Genomic DNA, 18,519 nt, shown 5'->3' with positions numbered 1-18,519 from the left:
CATTTGTCACAAGGAAGCAATCAAGGAAGGCATCTAGTTCAGAGTTGACAGCGTTAAAGCTAGCCTTTTTGTAGTCTGATATATTTGGTGTGCTTCTTTACTTTTGTAGATGGGATAGAAATAGTAAAGTTTAAGGTGTTGTGGTCGCTTAGGTCAGGCACGTGGGTTTTTGGTGAAGCACTATTGGGATGAGTGGCTATAATCAATTCAAGCAAGGAACATGTAGTAGATGTGACACGTGCTGGTTTGATAATTAGCTGCGAAAGGTTAAAATCTGAGCAAGCGTTAAGAAATTCTGCAGCCTCTGCAGATGCTGGATTAAAAAAGGGGCAGGAAGTTGACCAGTCTATAGTGGGAAAATTAACGTCTCCTACAAGAAACATGGGTGAACCAGGGGATCAAACATATTTCGTTTAGGATGTCACGAATTTTTTCTGCAAGATCACAATCGGGATTAGGTGAACGATAAGAGAGACTGGTGATTATTTTTTTTAAACAAATAGATAGGTGGCACCAGAGTAATTCCAAATTAGTAGTCACATTCAGAGCACATGTGTGCCTACATTGGCGGTACTATAATGCCTGCGGTCCATGCCGCTTTTCCGCAGTACTTGGGTTCAAGGTAACCTTGAGGAGAAAGACGAGTTTCGGCCAGAATTTAGGGGGAATTTGCAATGAGTACCTACATATACAAATAATTTTTCATACCTTTAATCTAGGAGTATGAACAATCAAAGTTTTGAATACAAATAGAATATTACACACTAACTATTCGCCTTCATATTCGAAAAGAAAATTTTTGATATTTTTGAATAATTGAAACTAACCAAATATTTTGCAACAACTGCCAAAGTCTGATTACTGTTCTCTGCCCGCTAAACAAAGTGTTGCAACTTATTAGAAGTGAAACAACGACAAAAGTATTCCTTTTTTCTATGCAATGCATACAGTGTTCTAGAATAGAACCCAGAAACAAAATTGGCATGTGCAAGATGTGTTCTCGGTTTCACGGCAGAATTAAGCTTGGCAGCCTGCAGTGATTTAGCTTGTTTTTTGTCATTTTGTGTTTTTTGGCAGTCTAGTCATGTAGCAGTTTTATCATGCACTACAACCAGTGATGTTTTCCTTGGCTTGCCATGGCCCCTATGGCACCGAAGTCTTTCAGCAGCTTCTTTTTTACACAAGTGTTTTCCCTTTTTCGACAACTTATTTTGTGTTTTTGGAAAGCTATAGTCAAACAGCTTATTGTCGAAAGGCATGTTTGCAAACGGACTTTAAAGATGCTGAGAAGCTAGTCGTGCAGTTTTTTTAATGACAATTAGTGATCTTACTGATCCCTTGCTCCCGATAGTTAACTGTACCTTTAGCACTAGTCCCACAGGCGTAATATTCCTGCTGTAAATATATGTGTCGACGTGTGCTTATATTCAATATTCAATACTTACTATTCATACTCTAAAAAGTTGATATTTGCCAACCTTTAGTTTCAACTCTAGCCCTTCAGCCTGTTAGAAGACTGACTCCAACTAAAAGTACCAATTGCAGCTGCCGTAGTGGAACTCGTGGTGACATTGGTCTATTCTGATGCCATATTTTATAGCTATAACAATTACACGAACACTCAAGGTGTGTTCAGGTGGTTCAGGAACCACAGCGCAGTGTCTAAAAAGACGAAGCTAAATCGACACACCATCAAGCTCCGCGCATTTCGATGCCAGTATTTCCAAGGATATACATCAACATTTCGCCCCGCGGCGGAGCCAAAAAGGTAGTGTTCTGCTACCTGGCTGCTGCTACTCCCATGAGCATTGTGCACACGCATACTAGCGTGCGTGTGCTGAGCTTAACGGACAGTAGACATCGCGTTTGAACTGTCTAATAATTTCACTAGGTGCTGACAAATGCCAGGGTCCTTTTGTCGGCAATGACATTGCCGGCCTCTCACAGGCAAGGCATCTCACAGGCATCTGTGAGATGCCTCATATCTTCCAGGGCGTTATTTCTGCTGCACAGGTAGAGTTGCCTTGCGCTCTGTGTTGTGCCAACATATTGCCGTCCGCGAGGAGTTCGAACGCAGTGCTAAACCTTTACTGCTCTCAGTTTGCTTTGCTTTGCATGCGAAATTGCTTTTTTTATCAATTATATGGACACTCCAAGCAAATGTTTGTCATCGCCATCGCCGTGAGGTTCCGTATATATTAGGTATATGTCGTGCGGTATATGCAGGTTATATTGCAACACCATTCTATCACAAAAGTTGCTCATACCAGGTCTTACATTCTTGACAAAATCTTTCCTCAGAATTCAAAGAATGGCATTCCACAAACAAATGTCAGGAAGGAAGACACCAACAGTGCATGCCTTTTACCTTGCATCTTTTCAGACTTATCCTGCCTCAGCGCAGCTGGATATGCCTCATGTTGGCAGGTCAGTATCGCAGAAGGCATAGTTAAGAAAGTTAAAAGAGCTGGTTGCGCAAGGACACAGCTCACAGAAGGACAAAGTCGTGACAACGTAAAGAAGGCAGTTATTCCGTATTTTCGTGGAATCTCACACAACCTTAAGGTTTGCTGGAGTGCAAATGTTGATGTTTTTTCCGCGTCTAGAAAACTGGTGTCACTGAGTAAGCAAACTTGCGCTGTCTTCCAAGAAAAGGCCCAGTGTAAAACTAATCACAGACAGCGCTTCACACAGTGTGCCCAGTATGTCGTTTATGAGGTACCTATCTCATGTGGTAAATTCTACATCGGACAAACCGGCTGATGCATTAACGATCCGCTTAGGGAACACCACAACAATGTTAACAACACTATTAAAGGTCATCTAGGCATGCACTGTCGCGACTATGGGAGCAAACCTGTCTTCGACAAATGTAAGACTGTATCTAGAAGAAAATCAAGCCTTACTAGAGAAATTATCGAGGCTGTCGCAATTTCATGAGCAGGAAATAACTCTGTTAGTTGTCCCACTAACACAGTTACAGTCTTGTGTGAAAAAGAGCTGACCTACCTTGGTTCAAATGCCAGGGTGCAAGAGTGGTGTGAGGAGATTCTGTGTGCATGTGTGATCTTGTTCTTTTTGCCAAGTGTTCACTTTAAAACTAGCTGTGCACTGGCAAAACAAACATTTTTGTTGAAAGTCAGCACTGTGTCTGTATACTTTGTGTGCCTCCATTGCCTCTATCGGTTCTCGCGCTCTTTGCGGGAACCGACGGCTATGCGGAAGGCTATGTATGAACATAGCCTTCTACTATGTTCAACCAAAAAGCCCAACTAGTTACTCTGCTACGATTTGCATTGAGTCAAGTTTCCTAAATAACTGTTTACCCCTAGCACTCTCCATTGATGCAACACCAAGCACTCGACTTCTTGTTTGATTACTTTCAATCAATCGGCATCCTCTCAAAGGTCCAACTGTTATTTGAACTATTACACCGTTAAGCCAGCAGCAAAGTGAAGATGTTTCGTACATTTGCACAAGTAGGAGTAAAAAGCGAAATGAAGATATCAAGCGATGGTATTTTATTTATTTTCATTTCTACCTGCCCTCCTCTTTCTAGGGCATTTTTCTCCTTTTCCCTTGCAGAGTAGCATGTAGATGAGTACTTCCAAACCTCTCTGCTTTTAAATTATAAGGAATTCTCTAACAAATTTTTAATTTTGTCCTTACATTCAAAACTATATCATACATAGTTGGAATAATTAAGACATCGATTCTGAATGCATACATTTAATTAGAAATTTTCAATGCAGCAAATCTCGCAGAAGCAGGTGCAGAAAGATTATCGATTTCTGCACTTGCCATTTATATTTTCATGTCTCTTCAAGAGGACTCGCAATGTTTAATGCAGACAGCTGGCTGCCAAAAAACATGGAGATGGGACGTGGCTATCGAGCGGGCGGGGGTGGCACGCGTGCTTCTTCCTTCTTCTTCTTCTTCTTGCCTCTTCTCTTGCACTGTGCCCAGTACTGCAGGTGGCATTTTCCCCCTCCCTCGAAAAGAGAATCGGCTCGATGGTGAGGAAGTGGTGTAAGAAAAAGAGGGGGCAAAGAAACATGGTCAAGGCAGATGCTTGCGCAATGAAGACAGTCACAGCGACAGGAAAACCACAAGTACAGGAGTGGCAAAGCGTGACATGCAGAGTCTCAAGAAACAATGAGGTAACTGCATTAGCTGAAATTTGAGCACAAATATCAAAAATGAATCGGTTAGAGCAGGACAGGGGTAATCGGAGATTGCAGGGAGAGGCCTTTGTCCTGCAGTGAACATAAAATAGGCTGATGATGATGATAATGATAAAAAATGAAGAAATGAAGAAAAAATAATAATCACGGACGCACAACATATGGCTTCATGCGTACGATGTGAAAAATGTCAGAGCTAGGTTGTTGTCTGCGCCGTGTTTGAGTCGCACTGTCCGGAACAAATTAGTGGTTCAGGTTGCTAATGCGGCGCAGCACTTTGTATGGGCCAAACTACCGGCTGAGCAACTTTTCACTAAGGCCACGGTGGCGAACGGGAGTCCACACCCACACTCGGTCACCGGGGTTGTAGCATACTTGTTTGTGGCGGGTTTTATAATGCCGCGCATCTGTGTGCTGCTGCTGACCGATGTGCAGCCATGGAAGCTGGCGAGCTTCCTCAGCGCGCTGAGCAAATTCTTCGGCGCCAGTATTTAGGCGCCCGTTGTCTTGACACAGCAGCATAGCGTCTAGCATCGTCTGAACATCGTGGCCGTAAAGGAGACGAAACGGTGTAAAGCGCATGGTTTCTTGTACGGCAGTATTGTACATGAAGGTCCCATAAAGCAAAATATGATCCGATGTTTCGTGCTGAACATCAATATACATAGAGATCATGTCCGTGATGGTCTTGTTTAATCACTCCGTAAGTCCATTACACTGCAGATGGTTCAATGCCTAGTGTTGCTTAATTGAAAAATTTTGTGCATGAGCTGTGCTGTGAACGCCGTCCCTCTGTCTGTGATTACAGTGGACGGGGCACCATGGCGCAAATGCGGCATATAGAGAGCTGTGCGACCACAGAAGCCATGGCTCGTGGGAGCGGCTCCATCTCGGCATAGCGGGTTAAATAGTCAGTCGCACCAATCACCCACTTGTTGCCATCGGTTGAGAGAGGAAAAGGCCCATGAATGTCCAAGCCGACTTGATCGAATGGCTTATCAGATGGTTCAATAGGTTGCAATACCCAGCAGGCTTCATGGGTGGTGACTTTTGCCGCTGACATTCACGGCAGCCTTTAACATACTGTTTGACGCTCGCCGAAAGCCCGGGCCAGTAATACATCTCGCGCACTTTGGCAAGCGCTCGTGAGGAGCCTAAGTGGCCAGATGTCGGCTCGTCATGGCAAGCAAAAAGAATGTCATCCCGCAAGTCTTTGGGAACCACCAGGAAGCAGGCTCGGTCATTCGAATGGGCGTTTTTCTTGCAAAGCACGTCGTCGTGTAGACAGAAAGACGTCCATACGCGACACAGATGGCATGGAATGGTTGTTGGCCTGCCCTCTGAGTGGTTGATGATAGGTCGTATTTCAGCATTGTCACGCTGCCGTCTTATCAAGTTCGATGCCCAGGAAGCTGTCATCGTCCTCTGATGCTCGACTGAGAGATTCGGCGGGAGCATGCGACAGTGCGTCAGCATCTTCGTGCTTGCGGCCAGACTTGTAAACGATAGTGACATCAAATTCCTGTAGTCGCAAGCTCCACCTTGCCAGTCGTCCTGCAGGATCGCGTATGTTGGCCAACCAACACAGGGCATGGTGGTCTGTCACCACTTTGAAAGGACGGCGTGAGCATAAGGGTGAAATTTCATGATTGCCCACACAACCGCGAGACAATCTGTTCCTGTGGTAGAATAGTTCACCTCAGCACGGGACAGCAAGCGGCTAGCATAAGCTATTACTCTTTCAATGCCGCCTTGACATTGGACGAGTACTGTGCCAAGACCTATGTTACTGGCATCAGTGTGCACCTTGGTGTCAGCGACGTCGACACGTGCCAGGATGGGTGCTGACTGCACATGTTGACGTAGTTCAGCGAAGGCCATTTGTTGCTCACTCGTCCTGGCAAATGGCGTGTCATCCCTGGCAAGGTGAGTCAGGGGTTCCGCTAACTGAGAGAAGTTTTCAATGAAATGGCAATAATATGCACATAAGCCTAGGAAACGCCACATGGCCTTCTTGTCGGCCGGAGGAGGAATTGCTGCTACCGCGGAAAGCTTGTCGGGATCGAGTTGAACTCCTCTGGCACTTGCGACGTGTCCGAGAAACTTGAGCTCTTCATAACCAAAGTGGCACTTTACTGGTTTAAGCGTGAGATCAGCCGAATGGATCACTTCTAGCACATTCCGCAAGCGATGAAGATGTTGCTCAAATGTTTCAGAAAAGACTACTACATCATCAAGGTACACAAGACAAGACTGCCACTTCAGTCCAGCGAGTACGGTTTCCATCATTCGCTGGAAAGTAGCAGGGGCTGAACACAAGCCGAAAGGGAGCACTTGAAATTCGTAGAGGCTGTCAGGAGTCACAAAGGCAGTTTTCTCGTGGTCTCGTCTGTCTACCTCAATCTGCCAGTACCCGCTTTTCAAATCGAGTGACGGAAAATACTAGCGCGCCGCAGTCTGTCTAACGAGTCGTCGATACATGGCAGTGGGTACACGTCCTTTTTAGTTACGTTGTTGAGCTTCCGGTAGTCGACGCAGAAGCATAGTGTTCATCTTTCTTTTTGACAAGAACGACCGGAGATGACCATGAGCTCTTGAAAGAGCTCGATAATGCCGTCTTCAAGCATCTCTTTTACTTGCGTATGAATCGCTTCTCGTTCTCTTGCCGACACGAGGCAGGGCTGCTGGCGTATCGGACGTGCGTCGTCACATGTGATGATCCTGTGCTTTGTGATTGTAGTCTGGCGTACCTAAGATGAATTTGTGAAGCATGCCCTGAATTCAAGCAAGAACTCATGCAGTGCTGCCTGGTTGTCTTTCGATAGCTCTGAATTAATGTCGATGTTGCCCAGTGACTTGTCAGGCATCCCCACGGCTTCAGAGGCAAAACATTCAGCGATGTTCTCTATTTTGTCAGCAAACTCAATCAAAGTACTGCTGAAAAAGTGGCGATACTCGCTGCTGAAGTTGGTGACAAGCAACTGAGAACAGCCATGACTAAGCTGTAGCACACTCCTAACCGTACAAACACCTTGTGTCAGTAGATGGGATAAGTTGCCTTCGCGCATTCCACTGCACATAACCTCGACTAGGACACTGGCTCATGGAGGAAGCGTAATGCTTTCAGCGGGAACATGAAAGGTGTTGTCACGTCAGTTGTCGTCGTATCTGTCGATTGCTCGGTCGGCTGAGAAGGAGACTACACCTCCCCGTAGGTCAATAACAGCGCCGTATTCTTGCAGAAAGTCAACCCCAAGAATGACGTCATGGGAGCATTCGTGCAGGATAAGGCAGCTCGCCACAAATGCCAATCCTCGAATCCGAGCTCTAGCTGTGCAGGTTCCCAGTGGAGTAACGCCGTGACCACCAGCTGTCTGAATCTGCAAGCCATGCCAAGGGGTAATTACTTTCTTCAGAAACGTCGCCATCTTCCCGCTTAAGATAGAAAAGTCCGCACAGGTATCCACTAAAGCGCTAACCGCATGACCATCGACCGCCACTGGTATGTCGTGCGAAAGCCGGTCATTCTGTTCAGCCGCAGTTGACGTCAAATCGGTGCCCATCCTTGTTCACCTCGATCGGAGGTCTTCAGCGCGTCCACTCCCAGTGGCCTTGCTCCCAAAGGTTGCTGTAGTTAGTTTTCCTGGCGGGGACTTGGCAATCTTGTGCTCGAATATCGCTGGGGCGGTGGTAAAAATCGCCTTAGCAACGACGAGCGTGACTATCACCCTGTAGGCAGTGACGTGCGCTGTTGAGCCAGATAATCTTCAATATCCCGTGGTCGTTGCCCAGGTCTGGGTGGTGGCAAGTAGGTGGAAAAGCCCCGCAACCCGAGACGTCAGTATGCGTACTGACGGTATAAATGATCTGCCTCACCGCAGTGGAAGCACAGAGGACGGCAGTCCGGTGTGTGTGAAACTTCCGACTTCCGAAGGGTCATGCATCGATCGTTGGTGTAATGCACTGGCTGCTCCGGCTGAAGCACAGCAGGAGGGCCGGCAGGGGGAAACGCTGGAGGAGTGCGTCGTTCTGCAATGTAGTGTACCAACTAGGCTGGTGAAAGTGCAACTAGGTGAGCGGCGTGAACAAACAATGGGGGTGATGCAGCAGGGAGTCTGAAGGCTTCTGCGTAGGGTCGCAGGCTGGTGTTCAGTCAGTGCAGGTGTGTTGTTAACAAGAAGAAAGGTGGACCAGAGCACTTGGAGCACTCCATCTTTTACAACTCACAATGGAGCTCACCATAGCCTGTGACGTGCTGTAAAACCTGTATTTCCTCACACACAATGGTGTGGATAAGTTCTTGAAGGTTGTCATCGTTGCCTCCGGTGACCGTGAAAATATTGGAATGAGAAGTCACGTCCACTTGCTGCTTGTAGTAGTTTGATCGCTGCTGAAGCATCTTCTCCATACTGACAGCCTCAGATAAAAATTCGGCGACAATCTTTGGAGGGCTCCGCACAAGACCAGCGAAGAGGTGCTCCTTCAATCCTCGCATCAGATGACGCAACTTCTTGTCAGCGGTCGTTCCTGGGTCTGCTCATCTGAAGAGGCGCATCATGTCTTCGACGAATGTAATGACACTTTCGTTGGGAAGTTGGACGCGGGCCTGTATCACGCGTTCTGCTTGTTCGCGGCGATCAGCACTGGCGTAGGCAGGCACGTACCCAAGGGGGGGCCCGGGCCCCCCCCGAAATCAAGTGGCATACCCCCCCCCCCTCCCCACCCACGCCACCACTCCTCACACATTCCTAAAGCGCCGCCAGATCAATGTTGAGACTTGGCAGCTTTTCATCGGTCAACATTATGCTGCCTTTTTCACTCCTTTTAGATGGCGGTAGTTATCGGCATCTCTTGCAATGTGAAGGACAGTTTTCTCATAGATTCCGCACCCACGCGATTAACTCGAGATGCGTTCAGTTGTCACCATCTATTCAACCGTCACGCGCATAGCTGTTGCTTTTGTTAGTTCAACCTTCTTTGTTTAGGCTGATCCTCGGACCAGGAGAGGGATGCGGCTGTTACTCAGCTGGTCTGTACTCTCATGGAACGTGTTGCGGCGGGAGAAAACGCCAATTGCGTTTAACTTATCCCTTTGCTTCATTATTTCCTTGAGTTACGACTCGCCGCGACGCTGGCAGATGCCCGGAACCATATACACGTGATATGGGTTAGATAAGGTGGCAAATAAAATAATGTGAAAGAGCGTCCATCATGAAACCCTGCAATAACCCTTAAGCCCATAAGCAAGATCAATGTCACCCGTTACCTCGTCTGTTTTTCCCTAATTGTATAGCACTTTTCGTGCAAAATTGGCAACTGGAAACAAAAATCGCAAGGAGTTGAGAAATTAAGCGATCTACTAAGGGAGAGAGCCAAGGCAACAACCGAACTGCAAGCAAAAGCGAATAATAAAAAAAAGTTAACCGTTGTTTATGAGAATATTTATGGAGCAACATCTTTTTATTTAAAAAGTAGAGAAAACGCGGCCGGAAGTGGAGAACAATTACTTGTTTTGAATGACGCTTCTACAGTTATCGGTCGAACCGCCACACGTAGCCACTTCTCTGCTGTGCTTATGTGGGTACTGCGCTCACCGCGAAAGGTGAGCGCAGTACGTCTAGAATTGCAGAGTCCTGCGCTCTACGCGGTTGTATGGGACTGGCGGCGGCACAGCGTTACGCAACTCGCGGAACTGTCAAAACTGATCAACAAGGCGAAAATAACTGATATTCGAACCTATAACATGAGAAAGGCTGAAGAAGCCGTAAAAAATGAACGCAGTCTGAAATCAGTAAAAAAGAAACCTGGCATAGGACAAACCATGATGTATGTATGCACTAAAAGATAAGAAGGATAATATCATCAGCAATCTCGAAGATATAGTAAAAGCAGCGGAAAAATTCTAAGCTGACCTGTATACAGTACCCAGAGGAGTCACGATACCGCACTTAGAAACAGTAATGAACAGGATACAGAAACTCTCCTATAACTAGCGATGAGGTCAGAAGGGCCCTGCAAGACATGAAACGATGAAGAGCGGGAGGAGAAGGTGGAATAACAGTCGATTTAATCAAAGATGGAGGAGACATAATGCTTGGAAAACTGGCGGCGCTTTACACGAAGTGTCTATCGACTGCAAGGGTCCCAGAAAACTGGAATGCAGACATTATACTAATCCACAAAAAAGGAGACGTTAAAGAATTGAAAAATTATGGGACCATTAGCTTACTCCCAGTATTATATAAAATATTTACCAAAATAATCTCCAAACACTGGACTTTAGTCAACCAAGGGAACAGGCTGGCTTAAGGAAGGGATACTCTACAATGGATCACATCCATGTCATCAATCAGGTTATCGCAAAATCTGCAGAGTACAATAAGCCTCTCTGTGTGGCTTATATAGATTACGAAAAGGCATTTGATTCAGTAGAGATACCAGCAATCGTAGAGGCACTACGTAATCTAGGAGTACAGAACGCTTACGTAAAAAGCTTGGAAAATATTGCTACATGCGTGTGGTATTTGTTTGTTTGAACGAGGCGCGTAGGCGCCATCACTCCAGAAAAGAGGAGGAAGAACGAACTGGGCTCGCGCTGTGAATCTAACCGGTCAGCGCTGCAACCGTTGTTGTAAATATAATCTGTAAATAGTTTCTCGTCTTACTGACTCGTCCTTCGCGTAAGAATATCTACAGAGGTTCTACAGCTACCTTAATTCTACACAAGAAAAGCAGGGAGATACCTATAGAGAAAGGGGTCAGACAGGGAGACACAATTTCTCCAAAGCTGTTCACCGCGTGCTTAGAAGAATTCAAGCCATTAAACTGGGAAGGCTTAGGAGTAAAGATCGACGGCAAATATCTCAGCAAGCTTCGGTTTGCCGATGACATTGTTCTATTCAACAACAATGCAGACGAGTTACAACAAATGTTTGGAGACCTTAACAGAGAGAGTGTAAGAGTGGGGTTGAATATTAATATGCAGAAGTTGAAGATAATGATAAATAGCTGGGCAAAGGAACAAGAGATCAGGATCGCCAGTCGGCCACTAGAGGCTGTGAAGGAGTACGTTTACCTAGGTCAATTAATCACAGGGAACCCTGATCATGAGAAGGAAATTCACAGAAGAATAAAAATGAGTGAGTTCGCATACGGCAGACATTGCCAGCTCCTGACTGGAAGCTTAACATTATCATTGGAAAGGAAGGTGCGCAATCAGTGCATTTTACCAGTGCTGACATATGGGGCAGGAACTTGGAGACTGACAGTGAAGCTTCAGAACAACTTAAGGACAGCGCAGAGAGCGATGGAACAACGATTGCTAGGCATAACGTTAAGAGACAGAAAGAGAGCGGTTTGGATCAGAGAGCAAACAGGTATAGACGATATTCTAATTGACATCAAGAGGAAAAAATGTAGCTGGGCAGGTCATGTAATGCGCCGGTTAAATAACCGTTGGACCATTAGGGTTACAGAATGGGTACCAAGAGAAGGGAAATGCAATCGAGGACGACAAAACACTAGGTGGAGCAATGAAATTAGGAAATTCGCGGGCGCTAGTTGGAATCGGTTGGATGAGGACAGGGGTAATTTAAGATCGCAGGGAGAGGCCTTCGTCCTGCAGTGGACATAAAACAGGATGATGATGATGATGATGAAGGTGGTGGCCCCCCCCCCGAAAAAATATCCTGCGTACGTGCCTGGGCGTAGGCGTCTAGGAGCTGATGGTGGAACTCGGGCCACAACGTTAGTTGCTCCTCATGGTTTTGAAACTACGTATGCGCGCCATTCTGCAGGCAAAAATAGACGTTTCTACATGTAGTTGCGTCATCCCATTCGTTGTGCTCGGCCACGCACTCAAAGTCAACCATCCAGTCTTCGAACACGTCGCCATGGAACGACTTTGGAACTCGTGGGTTCTGAAGTGTGTACCTGGTCGTCATTGTGCTATCCATACCAGTTGAGGTGCTTTGCAATCGCTGTGTTGTCTTCCGGAGGCAGTCCCCTGATCCTACGGCTGGCCCGATGGACGAGAGTCTCGATTGATACTGGGCTGGTGGTTCCGCTTCCAGGAGGGGCCTGCGGCATGAGTTAGAAATACCCCGCACCTCCACCACTTTGTCACAGTCTCCAAATAGGACTCGCGACGTTAATGCAGACAGCTGGCTCCTGAAAAACATGGCGGTGGGACTTGGCTATCGAGTGGGCAGGGGTGGCACGCGCGCTTCTTCCTTCTTGTTCATCTTGCCTCTTCTCTGGCACTGTGCCCGCTATGCAGGTGGCAATATGAATGGAGAAATGTGAAAGTTGGCCTCGGAAAAACCAGCAGCATTTCAAATGTTTGTGGCTGCAAAGCTCCTTTCTGCATCTTAAGTATTTCGAGGGGATTTATGCACATGCTCACACGGAGCTCTCTAAAGGCATTCTGATTACCGTCATTGTACGATTGAATACTTGGAGATACCACATTAGAGGGACGAGGATTTTGAGATACTGAGTACACGAGGGAGGGGAAGGTGCCTTCCAAAAGTGATGTTTATTCTCAAGCGCTCGCACAAACATTCCTTTGCAGTCGATGTGGTTGCTGTGTCTGATCCATGCTTACATTCCTCCGCACAATTTCCAATTTCAAAGCTAATATTGCATACTTCCAAATGCTGCCATTGCACACTACGTTCGAGTGATCTATGGGTGTGTCTTGGACTACACTACTGTACTTTAATGGCATATACATTGTTCCACTTTTGGGATGGTAGCATATACATTCTGGAAAACTATAGCCCATATACAGCTAAATTTTACCTTGTGAAATATAGTGTGAATGTTTGCCGACTGCTAAAATAGGAACTGCAGTGCAGAAACACAGCTGCAGCGCAAAACATGCATGAATTCTGTTTGCCTGAGAACAGGCAAGTTTTCTTGACAATACACACCACCATGCTTGTGCTGAGGGAAAATTCCTTCCCTCTTCACAAGCATTTCGATCATGCCATTTCAAGCTGCATTTATAAGCACACAGAGCAAGATTTCACAAGCCTGACATGCCCAAGCAACTCCACACTGGCGAGAAGACAAACAACATGAAAGCAGTGAAGAGGGGTTCGGAGGCGCTTTTTTTTTTCTTGTGCTTCACCCACCCTACATGCACTAAATCTTCCTTTCTTAGACAGGAAAGGAGGGATAAAATGACGAGGAGGTTTCTTTCTACAGCGCCGCCTTGCGCTCATCCTTCTCGAAGGGAGAGGAGGAATAGGAAGAGTGTCTTCCCCAACAGTGGCGTTGGAGTGAGGGAGGGGGATAAGAAACGCTGTCAGCTATTCGCGCCAAAAAGCGCAGTTTTGGTGGCAATCAGTGCGCATACTGCAGAGTGCGACAATGTCGCTCGCATCCCTGCACTGCAAAAAGTGAAGAGGCGCATCACGCAGCTCCCGGAGGATTTCAGAAATGATTTAAAAGTAGCATCCGCAAGATCTGATACTTAATCGTAAGTAAAATTTTGTTTTCTAGTTAATGTGCTCGTGTAAAGATGCGCTTCTCAGGACCAAGCTAGTTTCTTCAATACCTCTCTCATTTCTTTTGTCATTCCAGATGAACAACGTTTCTGTTACTGCATACATTTGGCATCAGACATCAACGAAAACCGGTGGCTTTCTTTAGGTGTACTCTCAATTTCTGTCTTTCTCAAGTGTGATACATTGATTAGTTTGGTTGTGCTTATTACTTGCAGGGCACATTGCGATGGAGCACTGAAATGGGAGCCCTTGTGAGTATCGTTTGAACAGTGGCTGAGAGACTGCCACTCGGTAAGAAAACTTAAACGCTCTTGTCTTTATTCTTGCAGATGGCGATAAATAATTTGCGGCTTATGCTACAGCGACTGCTCCAGGCTAGGCTGGAACTCTGCTGGGCCCTGGCAAAACTATATTTTTCCCTGGTACTGTTCACAAACACAAATTGCACTGCTCATCTGTTTGTAGCCCTGTATCTACAACTTTCGGTGAGTTTGTAAGTTTCCTTTTGTTTGAACAGGTTCTGAAGAAATTGCAGGGACATACAGTGCTAGTCAGCTTGTTCAGGTGGATTACCTGGAGTAGCAGGCAGTAATTTCACAATAAATATCAGTGTTCAGGTAGGCAATTAAAAATACCCAATAATTAGCTTCGAACATTTTCATTTTAAGACACACGTTGAAATCATGAAATTGAAACCAAACAGTAGCGATCGAAGTCTAACAGTTAGCAAAAATACTCAGACTAGGACCACTACTGAAATACACATCCTTAAAATGTGCTGCGAAATACAGCGTCATTCCAGTTGTTTTCCAAAACCCTTCCCCAAGCAGTTCATGACAATCTTAAATTAAGCTAAAATATGAGCAGGTGATATATTAGCATGTCAAAAATTTGATTATCAAGTGGCATACAAAAACATGTACACGATCCGTAGAACACACTGTGTTTTGAACATTGAAATGAAGCATGACACATGCACCAATTTTCATGGTGAACATATATTTAATCCTTATCTTTATTTGTTCCAGTCGGTCCATTCAGCCAGCTGTTATCCCACAGAGATACTGAGGACTGACTGCTTGTTACCAAGGACATGGAAACTGGTGAATCTCCTGGATGGCAAATATTCAGAACTATCTCTCAGCTGACTTTAACATGTACCATGGCGTAGGCATCTTTTTAGAGGCGAGTGCTTCTCTCAGGTACTACTATCAGATTGCTAATACTGCACCTTTCCTTTGCAGCTTTCTGCTACCAAATGTGAATTTGGATTCAACTTCACAGTGACAAGTCATTTGTTGTTTTTTCAATAATAAAAAAAAATTATCTGCAATAAAGAATGCTGAGAAACGTAGTTGTGTGCACCAATTTTGTTGGCACACGGGCTCGTAGTAGGTTTAAACCAATTCGTTTACATGAACCAATTGGATTGCAAAACCATTTCAACCATTCCAATTGGGTTTCCCCTACTATTTGAGAAAGCATTCCAACTCGTTCGGAAGACCAGTTGGTGTGAATTGTCAATTGGTGCAGTTCCAAATGGTGGAGAAAACACATTTGGAAATTTCCGATGTTTTCTTTTTTTACTGTGCACACTCACACTTCCGAGAGGCGTCAGTTAGAATACTGAGTTGGAAAACTTTGCAAATACTTCTTCTGAAGTTCAAGTATCTCACCGGTAAGTAGTTTAGCATGACTAAGGCAAAACATAATCAATTTCACAAATACCACAATTCCAAAAGAACTGGCACACTGCATTGACTTTCAGCTGACAACTATTTTTGCTAAAAGCCTCCGCGTGTAAATACAACCTGAGGTAGCTTAAATCTAGGTCCCATGGAATAAAAAAATATAGTGGTGAAAGTAACACTGAAATTTGCTATCTCGTGAACACGAGTGAAAACTTAATTTGAAAAGGTTTGCTCGAAAGGAAAACATTCATGGCCGTAACGCTGCTCCCCATTGCGAGTCACAAAAAATAATAATAAAATAGGAGATAAAAGAGGCAGACTGAAAAAAATGTAAGATATAAAATAAATTAAGCTGCATGATGAATAGACACTTCGTCAATATTTGAAGCAGATCATTTGTGGATATCAAGAAATGTGCAGTGGATAACAGCGAAACATGGCAAATGACTGACTGACGGAAATAAGGCTCACAGGATAAGTTTTTCTGTATCTACACCAATAACGCAGCATGCATTCGTGCAATTAAATTACCCGCTATGCGCAGCAATCGCATTCGAGTGATGCCGCCAACGCAGCGACATGCCATTTGTTATTTCAGGACCACGAAAAACAAGGTATTCACCAAAGTACAGCGTCATTTTACCTGTCGGTATGCTGTTAATTCACATACGGTAAAAACAAATGTCACGGAGTCCAAGCCTACGACTGCACAAGTCAAACTGTGCTTGCATGGATATCGCACACGTTTGGACCCTTTTGACGCACACAAAAACTCATGCAGAGCATCTTGCAACCGATACAACACCAATGACTAATATACGTTCAAGAGTAGCTGTTTCAAAAAGCAAAAACAAGCAACGATGTGACATCACATCCTGTGAAAAAGGGTTGTTTTCCTTTCTCACCTTCTTTCAGCCCACGCATGCACAGTGACCACGAAGCCCTCGGGGGCAATGTTCAAATTTGTTTTAATTACGTAGCAATATCTCATGGCGAATTTGGCAAATCGCACCAGTATGCACTGGGACTAAAAATTCAGCCAATCATCCTTGCCCCAGGGCACACCGATGCACACTGGCGTTTTGCCGAATTCGCCATCAGCCAGTTTATGTGTCCAACATTCCATAGCCGCCACCAAGCAAACATGTTTAAATATGGTGGATTTTACCAGCTGCAGCATTTCATTGGCATAATGAATGCATGGCTTCCGTTGTTAGTGATCTGCTGTGTGTGGGCGTGCAATGACGTGTTGCTGAAAATAAAGATGTGCTAGCTAGCACAGTAATTCATTGCTGGAACCGAGCAGTCTGCTTGGAGATCACCCCCCAAAAGCGGATTAACCTTGCAGTCTCTAGGTGCGTGCATCGGCGAGTAAAATACAGAGATACGCATTTTCAACTTTGGATTTCTTTGCATGTGAGATGAATAAACAGATTCCCGTGGTCATTTCTTAGCAGCAGAAGCTTGATGTGGGCGAGTTGGTTTTGCATACTTGAAGAAAAGAGTGCTACGAAGACGTGGACTAAAAGAGGAGCATGTACGACGGACAAGGCGCCTTGTCCGTCATACATGTTCCTCTTTTAGTCCGCGTCTTTGTAGCACTCTTTTCTTCAAGTCATTTCTTAACCCTTTCAGGGTCGATTTTTTTTCGCCATATGCGACCATCCAGGGCCAATTTTTTTATTGCAGATTCCTATTCTTCCGAGGGACCTATTTCGAAAAAAATTTACCGTAATTTTTCTGGACTGACCATAAAGTGAGAAAAAGATATTTTGCGTTGGTATATATGTACACAATAAAAAAAGGAAATACTTATAATTCAAAATTTGAAGCATTGTTATAGTTCAAGGCTTAGAATATGCGCACATGAGAATATTTCGCAAGTCTCAAATGTTCCTGCTCTTACACTAATACTTACATCCATAGCGTAATCGAACTACTTAGGTGACCGCACTAAAGAAAACTGTGTGGTTGTGTACCCGTCGAGAAAGCAAAACGTCTGACCAACTTCCGCTAATCTTCATGTTATTGCCAACCAGAGGCAAGTAGATATCACGAGGGTCCCCCCCCTCCCCACTGTGGGAGATATGGGTTTCTCCTCCGTACTCTTGGGACAAAGGAACGACAACACAGTAGTGCAAACAATCACAAGGGCATTTATCGCACCTTTCATAGATCAATGCCTGCTAGCCGAGTTGCTATCCCCAAAACATGCCGATGGGCGGCGCGGCAAATCTAGAAGTCCGACTTACCGCGACCGCATTGCGAGCGAATATGTTCGCCCCATGCTGGATCCCAACGCCTGGTCGTTCGCGTGTACAGTCACGCGAATGGTGGCACGTTCGAAGGCGGCCACGCGAGACGGTCTCGCAGAAGCATGGTCGGCGCACGCGCGGGCGGCACGTCCGCTCCCGCTCGTTTCCCGAACCCAAAAAACCAAGCGCCTTCCCTTTCGGCGCCCAAGTAACCCCGCAGCAGCGCGACACTCGCGCCATCTCCCGCACTGCGCCTCAACCACTCCGACCCCCGCGGGCGAAGCCGCCCCGCAGGAGACGAGCTATGCGGGAAAACTAGATCTCAGGGGAGGCGTGAGAGTCACGCATCCCCACATCCCCCCAACCTTAAATCACTACATATTCCGGCGAAACATTTCACACAGTCTAACATCAACACGTGCTTCGCGAACAAGGTGGTACATGCAACAGTGGCCGCGACGGGGAAATGTCCACACGCTGTCCATAACACGCGAGCCGACTGTCCTTGGGGTACACCGCTGGCGTCCGCCGGTCACAGCAGCAGCTTTGCAGACTCGACGGCATGATTACAGGCCAGGACTCCGGAAATGACGACGCAGTAGTCGGTACGAGCAAGTGTCGCTCGCGCCGACGCGCCCTGCTGGCAAGAGCCGCCGTAGCTGTCGGTGACCGCTGGCTCCTTTGTCCGCCGCCGAGGGTTGTGAGCTGGATGCAGGAGGCCGCCGAAGTCGCTGCGCCGAACTGGCCACAGCATCACCATCGCCCGGGGTAGCAGCGCAGACGATGTGCAGGTGACAGCAAGCCAGGGGCGACTCCAATCACGCTGCGTACACTCAACACACTCGGCAAACACTAAAGTAGTGCAAGGGAGAGGAAT

The 18,519-nt window shown here is 46.0% G+C and overlaps 1 long non-coding RNA gene across 2 annotated transcripts; it reads left to right on the top strand.

The window, feature by feature from the left end:
- Nucleotides 1-2,380: 2,380 nt before the first annotated feature.
- Nucleotides 2,381-16,957, top strand: LOC129381578 (uncharacterized). 2 transcript variants are annotated; one of them, XR_011891096.1, is made up of 4 exons: nucleotides 2,381-2,427; nucleotides 13,773-13,947; nucleotides 14,026-14,181; nucleotides 14,725-16,957. It is a non-coding gene; the product is annotated as an uncharacterized lncRNA (long non-coding RNA). The 2 variants fall into 2 exon arrangements; XR_008609755.2 differs by lacking the exon at nucleotides 2,381-2,427 and having other exon boundaries at nucleotides 12,573-13,947.
- Nucleotides 16,958-18,519: the final 1,562 nt, after the last annotated feature.

This window comes from Dermacentor andersoni, chromosome 11 (genome assembly GCF_023375885.2).
Source record: "Dermacentor andersoni chromosome 11, qqDerAnde1_hic_scaffold, whole genome shotgun sequence".
In the NCBI taxonomy this organism is placed as follows: Eukaryota; Metazoa; Arthropoda; class Arachnida; order Ixodida; family Ixodidae; genus Dermacentor; species Dermacentor andersoni.
The sequence above is the reverse complement of the archived record's forward strand: the minus strand, read 5'-3'. Positions and strand labels throughout refer to the sequence as shown.